The sequence below is a fragment of the Athene cunicularia genome (assembly GCF_003259725.1).
Source record: "Athene cunicularia isolate RWA chromosome 6 unlocalized genomic scaffold, athCun1 chr6_part1, whole genome shotgun sequence".
Classification (NCBI taxonomy): Eukaryota; Metazoa; Chordata; class Aves; order Strigiformes; family Strigidae; genus Athene; species Athene cunicularia.
Window position 1 is genome coordinate 18,982,280 of NW_020799105.1, and position 21,032 is coordinate 19,003,311.

The 21,032-nt window shown below is 39.2% G+C and overlaps 1 protein-coding gene across 3 annotated transcripts in view; it reads right to left on the reverse strand.

The window, feature by feature from the left end:
* Window positions 1–11,786, reverse strand: part of SHTN1 (shootin 1) — a 57,280-nt gene extending 45,494 nt beyond the window's left edge. The window contains exons 1-2 of one of the 3 annotated variants that reach the window (XM_026851388.1): window positions 11,738–11,786; window positions 4,327–4,387 (exon numbers count right to left, since the gene is read on the reverse strand). The gene's annotated coding sequence lies outside the window, so the exon portion shown is untranslated. Of the gene's footprint in view, window positions 1–4,326; window positions 4,388–5,909; window positions 6,003–9,875; window positions 9,899–11,737 lie in introns of those variants that run through there. The other 2 variants (XM_026851389.1, XM_026851390.1) reach the window with 2 other exon arrangements.
* Window positions 11,787–21,032: the final 9,246 nt, after the last annotated feature.

Below are 21,032 nucleotides of genomic sequence, written 5' to 3' on the forward strand. Positions count from 1 at the left end.
GTCAGTATTTTCTTGCATTTGACACATGCATCCCATGACCAGAATCATTACATCTTTTTCTGTTAACTTTCTATCTAAGCAGTTCAAATACAGGGAAGCACATACTTAGATAACCTCCATGAATAGGAACTGTTTTGAACACTGAATATCTGGCTCATTGCTTTAAGCAACTCTCTCGAGCCATGTCTGTAGCACTGGAGGACGAATTGGAACATTAGCTTATAGAAGCAGAAGGCAAGCAGGAGCCTCCCTGACCATCGTCATTCACTATATTTCATTAACACTTGAGGAATCAGAATCAGACCATTAAGATTGTCCCTTCAGGTTGCCATCCTCTTGAAAATTTGGTATGGACACTGTTTTCAGAAGATCAAAACCTCAATACTTTTAAACAGCAAGATTAACTCAGGTGTCTTACAAAGATTATTTTCACCTTCCAGTCCTCAGGTTTGTATGATATTTTAAGTATCACACACTCACTAAGCACACTGTACAAGAAAAGCTGCAGGATGGACATATAGCACAGGCTTGGGGCAAGTCTACTAGGAAATGAAGAAAGGAGTTAAGAGACCAAAGCCTCCATATTTGCAGTGCCTCCTACAGCACATACTCCACTGAAGTCAAATCATCAGCAGAGCACAGTTCCTTCTTCTGGTTCAGCCCCATCAGCTTCAAAGCTACCTGCAGCAGCTGGGATACACCCTGATGGAAACTTGGTAATTTTTGCACAACTTTTGACAACCTCAGCTAACCAACCCAAGTTCTGTATTACCCTATGACTGTAACTCTGAACTGGTTATTTGAAGTCTCTCTGTGCTTGAGCATGCCTTAAAACAAGCACTGGTGGCCTCACACCCTGCCCTCACAGTCCTACGCAGATTCAGACACCAGCACACACATGTGAAAAGACACAATCTTCATGAGACCAGGGCAGCTGTATGACTGCATCTGAAATACCCATCGGTGATCCTGTATTTGATGTCACAGCTGGATACCATGGACATCAGTGGATAGAGGATATCAATGTGAGTTAGAGGCCATTTAAAAGCACAGATGCGTTTAGGCTTGCAATTCCCCATCAACTTCCAGCAGTTCATAGGTACTTAACTAGCGTAGAAAGTCATCTAAGTGACAAGCTTCAAGTCACACAGGGGATCTAGAGCAAAGCAGGAAACCCAACAATAGCTTCCCCTCTCTCAGGCTAGCACCTTGGTCATTGACACAACTCCTCCTTGGCTCCTGGCACCCTTACTCATCCCTAAGCAGCAGCCTGGACCCTAATGCTGTAATTCACTTCGTGGTACAGATTCCTTTTCAGCCCGGTGTCAGGATTTCAATGTGCAGAAAGGACTAGTCACAGCTGAACACTACTTTGAGCAGGAACATGCCTGGAATATAGTGTAAATATAGACTTTTTCTAGTATCTCATTTCTTTTTCATGAAGATAAGCTTTAAAAACTGGGTAGAAAGTGCCACTTGTCCTCTTCCAAGACTTTTGCCTAAATACTGAAGAGAATTATTTAAGCCTTCTTTGATATACAGAGATAATCTTAATAATTACAAACCAGGATAGGATAGGAAAAAGCAAGTGTTATTTATGCAGCTTTATTGATAGTCAATATTAACTAACATTTTGCTAGTAACAAAGGACACCAGCAATACATTGGAGTTTGCTGTCAAATCAGTAGCTCTATGCAAGAAACAAGTTCTACAAAACATGAGCAGCCAATAAATAGAGCGGGGCCAAGAACCAGGAAATCTTGGTCCAAAAACTACATTCACATGAAGTCTTTTAACAGCAGAGCAATCACACCTCTTTCTTTGGTTGTCTTTTTATTTCAATTTTTTCTGACTTTGGAGACATTATCTGCTCCAAGCACGCGGTACCAGCTGCTGTATTTAATCTGAGAGAGGAAAAGCTTCATGTAGTACATGTCCATATCTCTTCTGGTTTTGTTCTACCTAGCTCTGGAAATCTGGAGCAATGAAATGCTTTGGGCAGGATGAGGGAGCAGTGGAGATATAGAGCTGCTCCCATTTTACAGCCAGGAATCTAATGGCCTCAAGCAATGCTAAAGTTAGGAAACAAGGATTGGGCTCACATGGCAGAACTAGGGATTAGTCTTGGTTCATTTAAGCTTAATTAACCTGCAATTATGATTAACTCAGAGGAAAAAAATCTTCCCAAATTAAATACAAAAATATATTATTTCCTAAGTCTGTCCAAAGTTCTTATTATGTCAATATTAAAATTCATAAAGCAGCACTAAGTGGCCTGAAACATCTCTAACCTTGACAGTTTTTTTCAGGGGTAATAATAATCCGCAGCAAATGCAGGCCAACCAAAAACCACTTAACTAATTAGTAGTTGCAGTCACCAAGAAAACATGAATCAACACTGTTATTACAAGTGGCACATTTGAGTGGCATCTAATTATGACTTGATGAGCACGATACTTGCATTATCAACATTACTACTGCATCCCATCAGGGACTAAAAGCCGCTGATGGCATTGACTGCGAGAAACTCCCACTCAATGGTACTGCAGCACCCAACAATCTCCTTGGCAGGGGCACCCTCACTAAATGACATGTTAAGCGTAATTACTGGTAGACATTGTAAATAAACAGGATTGGAAGTGAAAATTGTACCAAGTGCATAAGACACAATCTGACACATTGGAAGTGGCAGCCTTAATTGAGAGTTTCTTTGACTGCTCAAGATCATTTCAACTGCATTTCTCGGAGGACAGTGATTATAACTGTGGAGACAGACGGCATAATGGTATCAGCACTGCTGACAGAGCAGTGAATTAAATTGTATCTGCTGTTGTGTGAAAGCCTTGATGAGAGGTACAGATCCTTAGTGGTCTTATCATTATAACACAATGGTCATGTTGTCATCAACCTTGCTGGCTCCAATTGAAAAGAAATGATTGTGTGTTGAAGCTTTCCCCCCCACCACCACCTTCTATCTCTTGTGCTCAATAGAACCAATTTTCAGAGAGCTATGAAATCACGCAATAGGGCCTAAAATGCAGCTGCTTGGCATACAAACGGGGCCCCATTAAACTGGAATCACACACAATATGTGTTTATGCCAGGAGAACAAATAGAAGCTGAGTACAGGCCAAGTTTATTCACAGACACAAAGCCAATGTAGCTCTTCATCAATATAATTGCCTTTTATATTGTCGTTTAAATAATGGGCTCTATTATTGCCTTAAAATCCTAATATTCCTGGCATTTTATCACTATGTTTACAAGGTATGTCCTTTAAAAATGTGAAAGGAAGATAAAAGAAACCTATAAAATTTTACAACATCAAATATTACTTCAAATTTTAAGTCTTAACTACTTGACATTTTCTGCCACACTCTGGTATTCCTTGTATCATAACAAAAACAAAACAGGCTGCAGTTTTTTCCAGAGGAATTAGACTTCTTAGAGAACATTCTTGCCTCACAGAACAGTTATCTAAGATCATTTAAGACACCAGATGATTCCTGTTGATTTTAGATTATTTTCCATAATTGTATCATATGAACAACTACAGAATAGAAGTGAGCAAATTCCTCTATTAACAGAGTCACACAAAAGTATAGATCATGTGATTTCCTTCTCCTGAATTAACTTCATCCACATTTCTGATGCTTCATCGTGCAGTTCACCGTACTGGCACAAACCAGACATAACAGACCACAATCCTATTGTAATTGTTTCTTCTAAGGAGCTATTCCACTAGGATACTTCCACTCCCATTAGATGTGCTTTGTTGCTTCCAGACACCATACAGTTTCAATGGAACCATCACCATAAAAGTGTAAAGCTGAATATTGACATTCTTACAGCCCAGACAAGACCAAACTTGCTGTAAAAATTATCAAGTGACAGCAGTTCATCCTAAAAACCTTTATTGGTGTGCCTATGCTTAAAGAAATTTTACTCCTTCATGAAAAAATTACCATCATTATTATTATTATTATTATTAGCAATTTCAGCAATAGGGTAAAATCCCACTCAGTCCAAGCACGTATCATTTCAAAAGCCACTTGCAGAATCCAGCATTAGAGCTAAATTTGTACCACTGTATTTTCACCACTTTTCACCTTAAGAATGTCTACCTGTGTCAGAGTGTATAAATGCTGTGACAGCAGTTAGTCTGACAGTGGTCAGTATTGCTGGATTAGCTCCTTAAAACAAGGTTTTGAAGGAGAAACAGCAAGTAGACCTGAATATCAGCATTCTTAAAGCAGCTGTAGAGTATGCACAATGATGTTAATAACTCTCTATACCAAAAAAATCCTACTAACATTATCAGCTTACTTTTCTGAAACTCCTCCAGTTTTTTGACAGCCTCATCTCGTTCTTGCTTGATTTTGTCACACTGTAGGAGAAGAGAAAATTGACATGAAACACTGATCCCAGTTATTTAATTAGCAGTCAGTCACAACATGGAAAATCAACAAAGATCAATTGCTGGCACAATAATTTACAGAAGTCTATCAAAGTATCATTTCTTTTTGCTCTCAGTCATGCAAGATTGATGGAAAGTATGCATAAAAAATTCATTACCCAGAGTTTTTCCTAACCAAATTGGCAAGTTGTACTTGATTTGGTGTTCTAATTCAGAGCTACTCTGAAAATATTTTAGAAGAGCTGCATTATCCAAAACTGATATAAACAGTAACCCACATTCTACACAGCAGTAAAAGCACTACTCTGCATGGCAAGAATATGCTTTAAGTCTTGTTTCTTTAACACAAATAGACTTGGAAGAGAGGCCTACATTTCTATACCTACCACATGCAAGGAAAACCTCAAAGCCAGTAAGCAGGGACATGCTGTTCAGCTTTATAACGTTATGAGCAAAGCCTCAGCCTTGAAGAGAGAAGGGCACTTATCTTCATACTCTGAGGATTTCCCATCACCCCAGTTTTATTCATTTTGGGGTTAATGTTAATACTGCACAGGGCTACAATCACTGATCTTATGATGGAAAGGCTTCTTCAAAGAGTAAGAATAAAACAGATGCTAAATAGACTTTGCTAAGAAAACCCCTTCTGTAAGCAAATGAAAGAACTCAAAGAAATGAGTAAACTTCACACGAGACACGGTCCATGATTAACCACATTGTGAAAAACACATGACCCAGAGGGAAGTATGATTGGCACACAACGTGTCTTACACACACGGCATACCAGACATCCTTCCTCACATGCGGTTGTGTGTGTTCACAGTCATAAATCAACGTAAAACCATGAGTTAACTTCTGTAAGAGATCTGTGTGACTGAGCTCCTTGCAGTATAACTGCAGTTAGAAGGATACCTGTCACTGGAACAGATCTGAGGAAAAAAAAAACCTGATATGATTTTACTCAATTTTCAGTTTTCCACATGAGGACCCACTTTGAGTTAGCCGGGAAAGGAGCCTGTTGTTAAGTAAAAAGAAGGGGGAGAGCCGGATTCAAAGGCAACCAAATTCATGAAAGCCCTTCAATCAGCCCTGGAGGACCTTGGATGAAGGATCTGCTCTTGGGCAAGGAGAAGATGCCATTGGTGTCACCTCAGAGGCATTGGAAGCCACTGCTGATGGCTATCTGTGGGAGCAAAAGGAGCTGAATGGCAGTCTTCTCATGGCACCGGGGTGATGAGGACAGGGGCTGAGCAAGGGGGACAGGTCAGTCACCAGCTGCTGTAAAGGTCTGTGAAACAAGGTAGAGCTGCAGAAGGAGCAAGACATGCAGAGCAAGTAGAACCAGATGAGGACTCACCGTTTCATCTGGCCCTGTGAACAAAGCAGCTGTTTCGAGAACCTTGCACAGGAGAGGTGGGGACGGGAAATCTGTGCATTAATCTTGCCAATTACTGCCCTTCCTCTCAGTTTCCTCAGCAAAAATTTACCTTACCTTACTGGCAGAAGTGCAGTCTAAGAACAGAAGGCAGTAAAAGATGTAGAAAGTATTTCTGGTTGCTCCTGCAGAGCACAGCTCCACAGCAAAAGGGAGATCAGCGTGAGCTGCTGCCTCTTTGTATTTTACAAGAGAGACACTGTAACCACACTGGCATACTTCACCCACGGATTTTTCTGCATGCTGCAGGCTTTCAGCCCACTGCACATTAAGTGAGCAAACACTTTTAATGCTCGGTTTAAAAATCAGAAAGATTAGAGTTTTTAAGGATCTCATCTGTCACCTGTGGAAGTCAACAAGACACTTTCCTACTGAAGAAAACCTTGATGTAGAGGATGCGGTACAATCCCTGTCCCAATGGCAGGAAAAACTCTTTTTTAAACCCTCCAGCAACGCGCCGTGAGGAGTATCAGCTTTCCCTGTGCGGCGAAAGGGGAAGTTAAACGACTTATTCACTCCACCTTGCGTGCTGTTTGCAGAGACCTCCATTTGGACCACAGCAAGCTGACCAGTCTCCTGACAGCTACACATGTGTCTCTGCATAACCCCGGTCTGTGGGTTTGGGTCTCTGCAGAGCAATTCCTGCTCCCAGCTGCAGCTTTCTGAATATTTTCCTTTTGCTGCTACTGTGAAAGAGCGGGAAGAAAAGGAGAGCAGGAGATTGTTGCCCTTGCTGAAATGATCAATGGGAAGCACTTTGCCTTTTGTCTTGCAATCAGACCTGTGCAAGCAGAGCTGTTACAAGTCCTACCAAAATATCCTAGTTTATCTCCAATTTAGCAAAGAATTAGAAAAAGTTGAGATTGTCTTTAACTACTTGTACTGTTTCCAACTAAAAAGTTATGCAAATAAAATATTCATATAATGCAATTAATTTCATAATAAAAAAAAAAAAAGTCACCCTTTAAAAGAAATTGACCTTACCTTTAAAAAATGAAAGTTTAAAAATATCAAAATTTATGTGTTAGATGCTTTGAAAAAAGCTGCACAGAAACCTTCAAAATTCACAAACACCTCACTTTCCAAAAAAAGCAATCTGAGGCATATACAGTAGGATTGTTAACTGACAAGAATATTACTAACCCTAGATGTTAAAAAGCAAATAGCATAACATTACTATAAAATCTACTGTTCACTTTTCACATTCAAGAACATACAACTTTTGCTGAGAAACAGTCTTCAAGTATTTACTAAGTCTTCCCTTGTCATCATTAACAGATAGCTCTATACTTGAGTACTTTCAAATGAGGAAAAAAAAACCCCAACAAAACAGTAACTCCTGGACTGTCAGTCATTTTTCTGTTTTTATCTTTATTTTGTTAAAAGTTCCAGCTGCTCTGCAAAGGAAAATAAGCATTTATACAATTTTATTTACTACATTTTTAATCAGATATTTACAGCACTATTATCCCAATAAAAAACCCGAAGGTAATAGACAATATTCCCATGCCGGTCCTGAACTAGCTGTAGGAGTCAACAATAGTTTCTTGGCAATAAAAAGACATTACATCTGTATCTTTAGAAACAAAGAGTTCCGTTTACAAATTTAATTTTGTGAATAACTCCTTAAAATTCTTCATCTTTGCAGAAGCAAGTTCAGAAGTTTTGCCAATCCCACTTAATTTCAGATTTCGTCCTTCTAGGTACACAACATACAAGGCAATACTTTCATTTCTCATATGGAGAACCGATATGCTGACTACTTACAACTAAATCATGCACATGTCAAAGATCGGTCCTCAAACCAAATACTAGACATACAGCAAGGTGAATAGCAGTACATGAACTTGGCCTGTACCTGGAGCTAGCACAATACCAGGACAGCACCATGCCAGCACAGGAACCTGACACTACAACGTGACGTTGGGAGGTCGATGGAACCTGGCAGCCTGCGGATACAGAGTCTCCACACACCCGCTCCCACCAGCCTATTGCCACTAATTCCAGGGAGGCTTGGGTTTCTTGTCTATTCTCTTCTAACAGGCTTCTTCTTTGCCAACTATTTTGCACATAAGCTCCTACTGACTTCAGTAAAGGGCCTTCAAAGGGCAAAAACAAGAAGGAGATTGTTCAGTCCAGATATTAAGATGCAGAAGTCCACGTAGTAGCCATATAGTCAATTAAGCCATTGCTTAGCAACACAAGATACATTCTTTCCCATTTACACAGATTGTGAAATTTATGCAGATTTAATGCTTGTTCTAAAATTATGAGTTTCGTACAGTGCTCAAAAGTATCCTATGACATTTGCTATAATCTTACAGAAAGAATGAGCATGTCATCAAAGCAGAATCCCTTCTATTCCCATTTGGGGACAAAACATATAATCCACTCTATACATGTTCTTCAACAGAGCAAACACCATGAATGATGTATTTTTTTTTTTTTTTTTTTTTTTTTTTCCCCCCTACTGGCAGCATGACAAAACACTGTCAAAACCAGTGTTCAGAGTCATTTCTGTCTGATTAGCAAGTAGTCAAATATTTATTCATGATCTGACTCTGAATACGTCAGAACTGCATATTATTAAGTTACCTACATTTGTGTGCAACTGAACATTAGTTACCTATTTTCTGGGGACTAGTATGCACATTTAGTCAGCTACTTCAATTAAAAGGATGACCTAAGAGAAGTAATCTGCCAATGCCATTTTTTGCTCCAGTTTTTGAAAGTATTTAAAAATTCTAATAAAAAAATGCCTGCACCAATTTTGTCAGACACCCCACCAAAGGTCTCCAAATTGGCAGTTTAGCAAGGCAATGAGGAAGAGACACTGTGGATCAAAGACTTTATATTTTGCTCCTGACTTTTCATGGTTATTAGCATCCTTTTAAGCAGCAGTGCTTTGAACAAAGTAACCTATATAAAAGTCAGTTTACTTTCTAATCTTAAGAAAAAATATTTTAAAAAGATCATAAGATTCCAAAATTTAAAATTCCATCTTAAGTTAGCTGTCCATTATCCACCAAGATCCATGTTTCTAATATAAACTAGGATATTTTTTTCATGACACAGCTCATCTTTCAGAGATATACAAGTGTAGTGGCGACTTAGAAAAATATTCCACCAAGTGCATCAAAAGCACATACATACAGACAACTCTAACTCCTGCGTGGTACTTTCCACAAATAGGCTGCAAATCTTCTTCTAAAAAAACCAAAATTATCTTCTCTTCCTCCTATTGATGCAATTATATGACCATAATTGATAGAGGAAGCCGTTTGCTTACACTCATCCTGACAGGGGCAGAAACTGGAACAGAAGTGACCTACAACTTCCCAGACCCATAGGCAGAGGTAGCCTGTGCTATACTTCCTCCAGCATCTGATTTGATACTGCAAAGCATAAACTCAGATACAAAGTCACAGAGATGCTAACGAGCTTTCACAATTACCCAGACCTGCAATAACACAAGGAATAGTTTCTTCCAGTACTGTCACTGCTGTAAGCAAACATAACCACAAACTCTGTATCAGTAGATTCTTTTTTTTTGTGGAAGAAATGCAGTTAGAGCCTCACACTTAACCACTTGAGTCCAAGCACTTAAACAATTAAGCAGGACTGCTTACACAACCACATCAATTTGCAGGATGGAGGTTCTCAGATGGAGAATACTTGTATAACAACTGAAAATCCCCCAACCCTGAGCACGTGCTTAACTAATTTGCCCGACTGGGGATGTAATCCCCATGTGCTCAGAGTTGGACGATTTTCAGTTGTTACGCAAGTATTCTGAAAAACATACCAACCTTCAGAAGAAACACACAGGAGTGGCTAGAGATATGCAGTTGTTGAAAAGAAGTAAGACAAAGGAGCAAGGAAGAAAGGAGAATGCAAGAAACAACCTCAGAACATCTCATTTCACCTCAAATTGACAGCAAAATTTTTAATTGGAATTGCCTTTGAAGAAAAAAATTCCCTAAATAAAAACATAGCTCTTATTCTGCCCCATCCCCTCCCAACCTAAACAAAATCTTTGTTGAAGAAAGACCAAAGCTAGCAGGACTTGGTTTCAGGACAAAGATGAGCAGCCCGTTTTTCACGTGGTGGACAGTCCTGATGTGGAACTCCTCACCTGTGATGGAAGCCAACAATCAGCACAAGCTTGGGGGCATGGGACAAATCCGAGGAAGAAAGCTGTGGAGGGCAGCACACACTGAAACCACATGCAGCTGAGGAAGTCCCCAGGCTGCGAGTGGTTTGGAGACTACAAGATACTCTGTGGAGGTGGTATACAGGCTCTTACACACCTCCCTCTCCGTTGCTGTCAGACAGGACAATTCTTGGTGTTAACTCAGTTTCATTATCTTCTTCTAAGCACTAGGAAATGAAGTGCCACAGTCTTCCAAACAGCAAAAACAGAAGACAGATTTCCTAGGATATCTGAGGCTCTGGTACAGGACAGCAGAACAGGAAGGCAGCAACAAGTAGAGTAAAAAAGATAAGGAGGTCAGTGGGTAGGAGGGAGTGAAGCACAGTATGCTGAGCTCAGTACACACACACAGAGTCTTTGCTGAAACATAATGTGAAGATAAGCTTCAAGTCTTTAATAACGACAAAGTAGTTAAGGACAAGGTCTTCCCAACACATCCTTGAACTGCAATATTAATAACAACTGGACTAAAAGTTACCCTTCAGGAATTACTTCACAAAAAGCTAAATTAAACCTACATGCCTTGGCAGTTAACAGGGATTTGAAAACTAACATCTCTTGCACCTTCAGCTCACTAATAGTGGAGAAAGGAGATATTTTTTTTGTTTACAGCACAGTGTAGCACTAACAACTCTGCCTTCCTCACCTTCTAGAACTGTTAAGAAGCTTTTACTGGCCACAGTTTCTTTTGGCAAATATCTGCTAAAAATCTTTTGCATATTGACATGGATTTATGCAACATAACACTGCCATCAAACCTCTCTGTTCTCTGCTCCCATTGGTTTCCTTGAAGAAAGCAGGTGTGTTGAATGACCAAGAGTCCTGGGTAGAAAGCGATACCTTACTGAATATGCTTAATTTTACTACTAGAAAGATAGTTCATCATAATTACAATAAGCAATCTAGAAAGCAATCATTATTTATTACCCCAGTATATCTGAACATTAAAAAATGAAGCCTGCAGTGATGTATGAGGTTCAGCCCATACATTCAAAGCTTCTTTTCAAGTTGGACAGGCACACAGATTTCACAGAAGGATGTGTGATATGCTGCAAATCCATTTTATGCCGCAGCACCATTCTGTAAATTAAGATAAGACATCTTGTTCTCTTAATAAATTGGGGGTGGGGGTGTGGGGGTGTTCTTTTTTTCTTTCTTTTTTTTTTTGTTTTTCTTTTTTTTGGGGGGGGGAGGGGGGAAGATTTTAAATACCTTCAGAAATCATATTCCTACATTTTGAATTTTCAGAAGGGCTGGGTGAGGGGAGTTGTTCTATTTCCTTTTCAGTAAGTCCCACTGTGCAAATCGAGTTGTAATAAGGTTTAGATCCAAGAGACACAAGTCTTCCTAAGAATAAACACTTGAGTTGGTCTATGCTCACATTGTAATCATAGGCAAATTGGCTATAGCAGCAATCATTTTTTATATATATATATATATATATATATATTTATTACAACTTTTCTGGAGTAGGACAGCTAGAATAGCTGCTGGGAGTTGCATTTGTTGCTTTTTAATACATATAGGTACAAGTAATAATTATTACTTGTAGTAATACTTACTATTTGTAAGTAATCAGCTGAGCTCACAAAAGTAAACAACCTGCCATAGCCAATAAGGTATTCTAACATTCAGCATTTTAGCATTGAAGAAATAATCAATAGATACAAACCTCTTCTTTCGTTTTCTTATTTTCTGCTCTAAGCTCTTCATATTCGCCAATAGCTATACAAGGAAAAAAAAAAAAAAGTTAATATTGCAGCACCTCCTTTACCCAAATTAGCTCTCCATGTCATTCATTTTAAAGCTCTTCTGGCTATCTACACAGACTTCTTAAATAACATGGGTCAAACTTCATTAATAGCCTATGGATGAACTGGATATCCTTCTAGAATTGATGTAATTGGGAAGCATCTGAAAAAGATGGTGGCTCCCAAAACAATCAATTTTTGATCAATTGAGAGTTAAACAATCTTATTGATTGAGTTCAAAAATTACAAGGTGAATGTACTGGCTTGCAGTCACCATTTTAAATGCACACTGGCTCAGGTTACAGATCAATGCTAGAAAGCATGGTTAATGCAATTCTGTTACACATATGTACCTCCAGAGTGGCTGAGCACCTTCATTCATTTATTTATTAACATTTTCTTCCAACATGAGTTCTATGAGAAATATTTTTCATTAAACTCTGTAGTGGAGACATGAAAAGATTATATGATTTACCCAAGATCACACAAGAACTCAGCTGTGGAGATCAGCAGGGAAAGCATCAACCTCCAGGATACTGGAGGTCTACTCTGTTTCAAACCAGTAAAAAATACGCAGCTACCAATTAAGCTTCCAGTTTACTGTGTATTTTTGTGTGCCTTTCTTAAACCTTTTATTTTACTACCTTCGGGATGTGCCATCATTGCCACAACTTCCCAAATCTGTTGTTCTCTCAGTGTGTCCCACGTGGGCTGTTCAGCCCTCAAGACCATAGAAATCAAGACCACAGAAATCAAGATCACTAGAAAGAAGCTGAATACACCTCCAGATCTTAGAGAAACAAACCTTGCCAGAAAGGAACACTGTTCAGTCTTCAAGATGCATGTTGCAAGAATAAAATGAGAGGGTTGTTGACATCAGTATGCACCTTATTCCAGCCCCTCAGTACCTCCTCAAATTTTTTCTTGTACCTAAGAGAAGCTACACTAGCAAACAGGTTTTACTTCAAGTCAACTTCATTAAAACCAGATAAAGGGTATGAATATATAGTTTTCAGCTGATAACAGAGATGCTGGAGTTTTATCTTAAATTTAACATGCCTTACCCTACATCTGAAGACATGAACATGTAGACTCTGGTAAATTAGTCACCTGGAAACCTACTACCCCTTTCTAGCTTTAGATAGTTAAATTTTTTCAAACAAGAAGCTCTTACAAATAGTTACATTTTACACTGTTACAACGTTCCTCTTCTCCCCACTCACCAGCATCTCAAAAATCTGTTGAAATAAAACAAATTCGACTCACTCCTGAAAGCATCACTGTTGTGCTTGCCTTTGGCATGTCTATTACTCTCTGCAGCAGCACAGAAATACCTCAGATGTAAAAAACTCTAATTATCCTAATTCCTATTTTTGCCAAGATCACTTCATTTTAGAGATGCAGGACTGAGTTACATGAAGTCTGGGATACAGAGTATTAGCTCCCAGGCTAGTAACTCAAAACACAGGACTCTGCTCCTTGTGTGTCCTGAGCAGCAATGGGGAAATGGCAAAACCCTGTTGACTATGCTAATGAGAAAGGGAAATGGAGGAATGCTAGAAATCTCTTAAGCAGAATCTCAGCTCTGCTGTGACCAGAAAGTGTTGAAAAATTTCCAGGGTTCTCAAATAAAAATGTTAAATAAAACCACTGAAAACAAAATCACTGCCCACATGCAAACTCAAAGGAAACCTGATAATTTAAACAGATGGAAAAATCCTCACTCCTGCTCATCCAAGTAAAAAGGTGTATCTAAAGAGTAGAACGAACAAAACCAGGTTTCTTAAAAATGTGTCCCGCATCCCCACACCAGTAAAACCAAGGTCTCTCATCCATCCCTTTGTGTTGTCCCCACTTCTCCTTACCTACCCCTGAGATCCCTACCCACCTCCTGTATACAAGAAGCAGAAAAAAAACAGGTAGATGAACAGAGAAGAAAACACCCTGATGCAGTTGCTAGGAAAGAGCACCTAAAGTGAAGCAACTTGTTTTCTACACAGGAACGCAGAAGTTATGCCTCTTGACCACTGTTCCACTTCTTAGCTATTTCCCTGTTCACTTCAGTAAAACAAAGGAAGAGATTTCTAGCATCCAGATGCAGGAAGTGAAATGAAAACGATATCAACAGATACAATTCAAGCTTCTTCATACTTGAAAACTCCTAGCGTTTGCTTGCCTTTAAGGCAAACTCATACTTGCTATTCAGTACTTTATAAATGAATGGAAAATGGATATGTAGATTTGTCCCACCCTTGAACAGCTCTCCTCACATACTGGTGAACAGAGAACTCTGAATCATCAGCCCTTAAGGCATGGATACAAGAACAAGTTACCAAAAAACAAGGACAGGAACTTACACAACGCTCCAGCAATCCTCAGAAAGGGCTCACCTGTGTGAGAAAAGGAATTAAACTGCTTGTTCAGGGTAGCCCTTCCCTCTTTTACTGCTGATGGTAATTCACGGCATGTTTGTCATGAAATGCGAACACAAAATCATCAGCTACTTCGTACTGCACCCTCAGGGTAACTTTCTTCAGTGCCTTTTTACCATGCTCACCCCCTTGAGTTCTTCCTTGAATACAGCTAACGCACAGTAAAGACCTGGTATCTTAAAATAAGGTTGCTCTTCATGGATGGCAGCCTCTAGATGATGCCCCTATACAGATCCCATCATTCGGATTTTTAGGTATGGATTCATTAAACACTAAATCTAACAATGAAACTGCTTTTTTTTTTTTTTTTTAATCAGGCTTGGAAATAGAAATAATTAAAAAAATGACTACACACATTTTTTGCTGTATATCAGATTCTCTGCAAAGGCAGAAGATGAAAGTTTGTGGAATTTTTCTTTTTCTGAACATTGGGGGTGGTTATTGGGAAGTTTTCATCTGAAGTTTTTCAAGTGTTTTATGTACAATGAAGTTTTGAGGCCATCTAAGAAAAAGTCAAAAGTCTACAAAACCTTCACTGAAGTACTAAATGGCATAAAGGTGACAATGATCTCTTTGCACTAAAACTACCCTAGAGAAATACCAGCAGCACTAGGCAACATTTCTCAAATCTCATATATATTATTTAGTCTTAAAACCCTCTTTGGTAAATTAGGAGATACCATTATCAATCATTTACTGATTGACAAAAAATAAATCCCGTTGTTCCAAGGGCTTCCCTAAATCTTCTCTGAGAGACAGGACTATTTTTTCTCCTTAACCTATGAAAGTGTTCACACAATATACCTGACAACAGCACCTGAACATCTCAAAACTTCTTACATCTCATCTTCATTCAGATTGTGCTATACATAATCTACCCTGGAATAAAGATATCTCTTTCTAATAAATTAGTGGTGAATGAACAAGTGAAGATTCTTTACTAAAGTTGCTACTGAAATTCCAGAGCTATAAATCATTTTCTCAAAGAATCAATACAGTAGCCTATATTGATAGTAAAATGCCTACATTGTACTCAGCCTCCAGTGAATTCTGAAGAACTCTAATAAGTACATACCAGAGACCTCTTGAGATACTGTCACTGTCTGACGCTAATTTAAATATATCCTTAATAGAATTATTCCTGATATACAGCAGCATTATATAAACAATTTATCAGGATCCAGATCACATTTGTTTGCTTCAGACTACCTTCATACAGCCTGAGAGCAACACTACAACTTAGTTTCAAGATTAAGAAAAGAAAAAAGCTGGAAAAAGGAGAAAATAACAGAGTATTTTGGGCTATAGCTCTTAACCCACCCAAAACATTTCCAGCTCACCCTGCTCTTGCTGTAAAACAGTCAAACCACAAAATAGCCAACATGGGTGTATACAACATCCCTCTTCATAACACGACCATGCTCATTCACCAGCTACTCCTTCGCTCAGTTGGCCAGAAGAGACTGTCCTGTCAACATGTATCAGTGAACTGTATTAAATTAAGCAGCTAACTTTGTATACAGAAGCTCCTTTAGTTATATCTTAGTCTTTTGATTTTTAGTTGTGAACCTGTGTCTCCTGAACATGGTTTTGCTACAGAAGATATGTATTACCTAAATTAGATGTTTTATATATTAGATACTTATTATGGCTAAAAAGCACTTATTAGTAAAACAAGGTCATAAGGGTAAAAGTAGGTAATGACTGTAATTCATAGTGAAAAACAGAAAAGACACCTTCATTTACACAGACTGAGGCATTGAGACTCTTCCTACTCTTTTTATTAAAAAATTCATCAAGCCAAAGCTGAGTATTAAAAAATACAAATTTTTAAAACTACCTTAAAAATGCTACATGCATATACTTTAGCATTTATATTGTAAGCCAGGATGGCCTTCAATTAGACTGAGAGCCCTTCCATGCCAAATCCATGAGTAATGCCACTTCAGCCTTTCAGACCTACTTATTTAATCAAAAAATAAGTAAAGCAGTCAAAGGAAGCAAGTGTCATTCCACTATTTATTCTTCTGGACTATGGATCAGGCATGTCTCTCCTGGTACAGGCAAGAGAAAGAGTTTACAGCGCAAGACATCCTTTGCTCCAGATGAAACAAGTTGTCCTAATGAAGTCATTCTTTGTTGGTAGAAATAAACCAACACCTGGGTTTTTGTGGGTTCAGATGCATCATTACAGAGAGAACAACCCTTGACAGAAACACCAGAAGCGTTAAAGGGACTGCTGCCACCACACTCCTCATCCCAGTGTACTTTGAATAGGAAGAGCCAGGCCAAGTCAGTTGTACCAACTATTTCTCAAATAGCAATGCTCTCCCTACAAGCACGGCATGCACAAGACCAGTGAATTGCTGTCAAGAGTATAAACAAAAGCCAAAAGGGCTCAATTTTTCTCTTGCTCCCTGCTTTAGGCTCAAAGATCCCTTTTGCTAAACCCAGATGATCTCTATTTCAACAGGACATGGTGTGGCATCAGCAGCACCAGCCATGTGCACATTATTTCAAACTAATGCCTGGGCAGCATTTTTAACTTCTGGGCCTCCACGAAAGAGAGATGGAGCTGACGAACAAGCACTTATGGGCTTGTGTAAAGGTGAGTGCATATGATAGCATTATATGCATTCATTTATAATGACTCCCAAGTCTTGAATAAGAATATATAAACCATGGCCAAAACAAGCTTTTGGTCACATATCAGTTGCACTAGCTGATACCTACAAGATTCAATTACCAAACAGTTCTTAAAAAATAAATAAAAATCATGTGTGTATGTATACATAGGTAAGCATGAAGTATAAATACTGTAAGTCAGAGCCTGTGTCTATGTCCCCACATGCTGTGATTTTACTCAAATCTATAAAAGTGTGTACAAAGAATTTTTAATGAGACCCTACATTTGCATTCTGCAATCTTACAGCTTCTTGGAAACGGGACAAGGAAATTAAACATACCAGTGTCTGATAAAGCCCAACGACTAAGCTCACACCAAAAGATTTGCCTTCACACATTTCTGAAAAACAGATATAGTTCAACACAAGAAAATTAATGGGGAAACACTTTTAAACTCTAATAAATGAAGAAAACATTCAAACAGAATGAGTTCTGCTGGGTAATGATGACTGTTGTGTATGAACAACTGCAGATTCAACACAGGTACGGGGAGGGGGGGAGGCGGGGGGGCAATATCTATAGGGCAGATGACTACAGTGGGGAACATAGCAGCCAACAAGATATCCTACCCTAAACAAAGAAATTCCTCTGGCTGTAAAAATTATGCCTCTGCCACAAAGAAGAATAAATTTGTCAAGCCACATTAAGAGCTTGTCAATACCATATACTTAAAAAGCACTACTCTGAGATATTGCTGTCAGATTGGCAGTCTGTTCCTTAGAAGATATATATGGTATTCCCTTATTCAAAGTTTCTAACATTTCTCTATTATCTCTTTTCTTAAGAGATCAAATAGACCTTAAAAAAAAAAAAAAACCTTATACAAAGCCACAGTGCTTGGGACTAGAGACTGGAAATCATCACACTTCATCAAACCCAGCCAACAAACACAGAGCAAGATAAGACGTTTAAAGCTAATAAGAAAATTCAGGCAGTATAAACATGTTTACTATACATGTGGTTAACAGTAGTTGTTAACCACTGTAATTCAGCAAATGTGACTATGACAGTGGCAGCTGAAGTGTAATTTTACCTAGTTTATAACTCCAGATGTTTTGGTTGCTGACTCTTGTTTCCAAATGAACAAAGTGACCACAGCAGAAGATGACTCTGTCTTTAAGGGCAAAGTACCAGTAGTGCAAATAAAACAAAGACAAGCAGGGCAATCTTCCAAGCAGGTAATCAGCTACTGTTATGATACAACTGTTAGCCAGTTTGTTGCAGTTTCTCAGGTTCTACAACCAACCATTAATAACGCAAGGTTTTACCCACTTGATTCAGTTTTGTTTCAGTTTTAAGTCTTACCCATAGGAATTATAAGGGCCAGTTGAATATAAATGTACACCGCTGGAAGTACACTGAAAGTACAGTTTGGTAATACTAACATTTACAATGGACCTGCTCTATCAAGCCAGCCATCTCAGAAAGCTATTTACAGGATTAAAATTCAAACAATACTTTTAAGTCCTAAATATCATCAGCAGAGAGATCATGTTTCTTCACGATGCTCACCTTAAACTTGGTAATGGAGCAAGCCAAAGAATGATCAGTATCAGGTATCTAAGTCTAACACACAGGACTTGGAAAATTCAGCATGGGTGAAAGATAAGCATATCTTGCACACAGACACCTTCAGTGTCTTTGTCACCGTTCAGAGATCTGCCAAACCACCAAGTGAATTTACCCAGACACCAGTCAGTGTCATAGCTGCCATCAAGAATTGAGCAGGCAGCTACAAAACACCTGCCTCAGGTTCAACCTACTGACCTTGTTTAGGGAAAGTATAAGCACTAGTTGAAACGTGACAGCAATCGGCCACCTATGCTGCTGTTTGCCTTCCTCTCTACCTTTCCCATCACTTCTCAGTCAGTTTAGTTCCCTGGTGTCAGGCAAGTTTGTAAAGACTAGAAAATCACATCATGAAAGAGAAACCAAACAAGGGCTACTGAACGAATGTTCTCTGAAACCCCTCCAAATCAGTGGGTGTTTTTCAGAAATCCGACTACAGACCATAATGTTACAGTTATTTAAAGCCATATGCCACTCTGAATGCAATAAAGATCAGCTAAATTATGTACACCCCTTACTCCAAATATTCAGAGACAGCAGATCATTCCATCAACTGCATTTGTTTCCAAAGTAATACTGTTACCTACACCTGGAAGCAATAAAGAAGAAAAATCAGAGATTTTATTTCCTTTCTCTTTTCATGCTGCCTCTCTTTAACAGAACATCCTAAAAATTACTTAAGGAAAGTTGTTAGTACCTAAAACAGTCTTGTTTTATTGTCAATAAGAGCAGAGGGGAAACTATATATTCAAACTTACAGTATATAAAGAGGAAGCAAATTACCTACAGTAACAGTATGTCATTACTGTTAGGATAATTGCATGCATCTCATTACTTTTTTATCACTTGGACTCTTTACTCTGGACACCTCAGACTTGTCAGTTAACATGATTTAAATACTAATTTAATGGTGGTGTGCTACCATAATTTTGCATTGGTTTAGATGCAAAACAGCATACAGAATATTTTCAAGTGTCTTCCACTGGGTAACTTTTTGCCCATATAAAACAACTTTCTCATCAGTCACACAATTACAAAAACATTTGATAGCCTCACAACAACATACTACAACTCCTGCTTTTGGGGAAGAACATCCACCAAGAACAGCGCCTTACAGGACAGGGTCTGCCGAGTACAGTTTCTGTTTCAACATCTTAAGTGGATCTGGGACAGCCAGTCCTCAGGTTACAGTAACTTTCCCTTGAACTAATTCCTGCAGTCCTGTAAAATGTCATTAGACATTAAAGGAAGCCTACTGGAACAGAATTTCAGACATCAGAACTGAAGCCCAATTCTAACCAATTTCAAGAGGCTAGGTTTTTCTCTAATGAATAACCCACTCTTGCCTTTTTTGCAACTGATTATTGTCATTTTACCAACTGTCCTTTTGGCACAGACAACTCCTCTGGAGACAACAGTACTGAAGGGAAGCAGTCAGAAAAAAACAACTTTTTAGCTTTAATTTTTGGTCCTGTATTATCAAAACACATGGCTATAAGATTATTAATTTTAAAGCCATTGAAATCCCTGTAAGTCAGAATCCACCCAGTGCAGCTGGTAATCATGAATTTGCAATGCCAAGTGTAAAGGAACAACCAAAAAAAGCCATGCCAATGCAGGCCATAAATATCCAGATGAAATTTGGTTAAGAAAAGCTTCTGCTATACAGCAGAGGTGACAGTGCATTTATGGTCAGAATGAATGACAGAAAAGGGGCACTGATCACACCCCTGTAATTTCACTCTTTTACACAACTTTGTCCAACAGGTCCTTTCCAAATAGCTCCTCCCAGAGAACCAGGAGGACGCAGCTGTGGGAACTACCAGCTGCAAATTACAGCGTTGGCACTCTGCACCTACTGCACATGAAGCTGTGAGGCAGGAGGCACACTGACCGCTCGGCCAACGCTCACAAGCAATGTCCACATTTCAAATGGCTGGTAATGCCGGTTCTTCAAATGTTGCCTACCTACTGAACCAAGGTAGACACCTTGCTGGACAAATGTGGTTCAAGGATAGACTGACCAGGGAAGTTAAAAAATGGGCTGCCTTTTGAGCATCCAAGCTCTTTTCCATGTCTCTTCTTACAGAAGATTAAATATTATAGCATTTTAGTTTCCAAGCCAAACTACATACTCATGAAGCTAAACATCTGCAAAGCTGAAGCACTGGACTTTTCTACAAAAGCACCAAAAGTGACTCACACGGGGAACAAAACCAGCCCAGGACAAGCGTTTCCTTTCATTTACACTGGAACTACAAAGGCTCTACAGAAACTTCCACGGCGTATCAGGGCGAGCCCTGAGCTCCGGGCGGGAAGTTGGCACCCTGACAGGGAGCGGATGGAGGGCGGTTGACGGTTGGGTTGGTATTGGGTCCTGCAACGTGGAGCAGGAGACGAGGCACGACGCCAGGTTGCGCACAGCCAGGCGCTCCACGCAAAGTTCGGCTCCACAGACAGACAGACAGACAGACCTTCGCGCCCCGCAGCCGGCCAGTCCTCCGCGCTCACCGGTACCACTGGCCAGGGG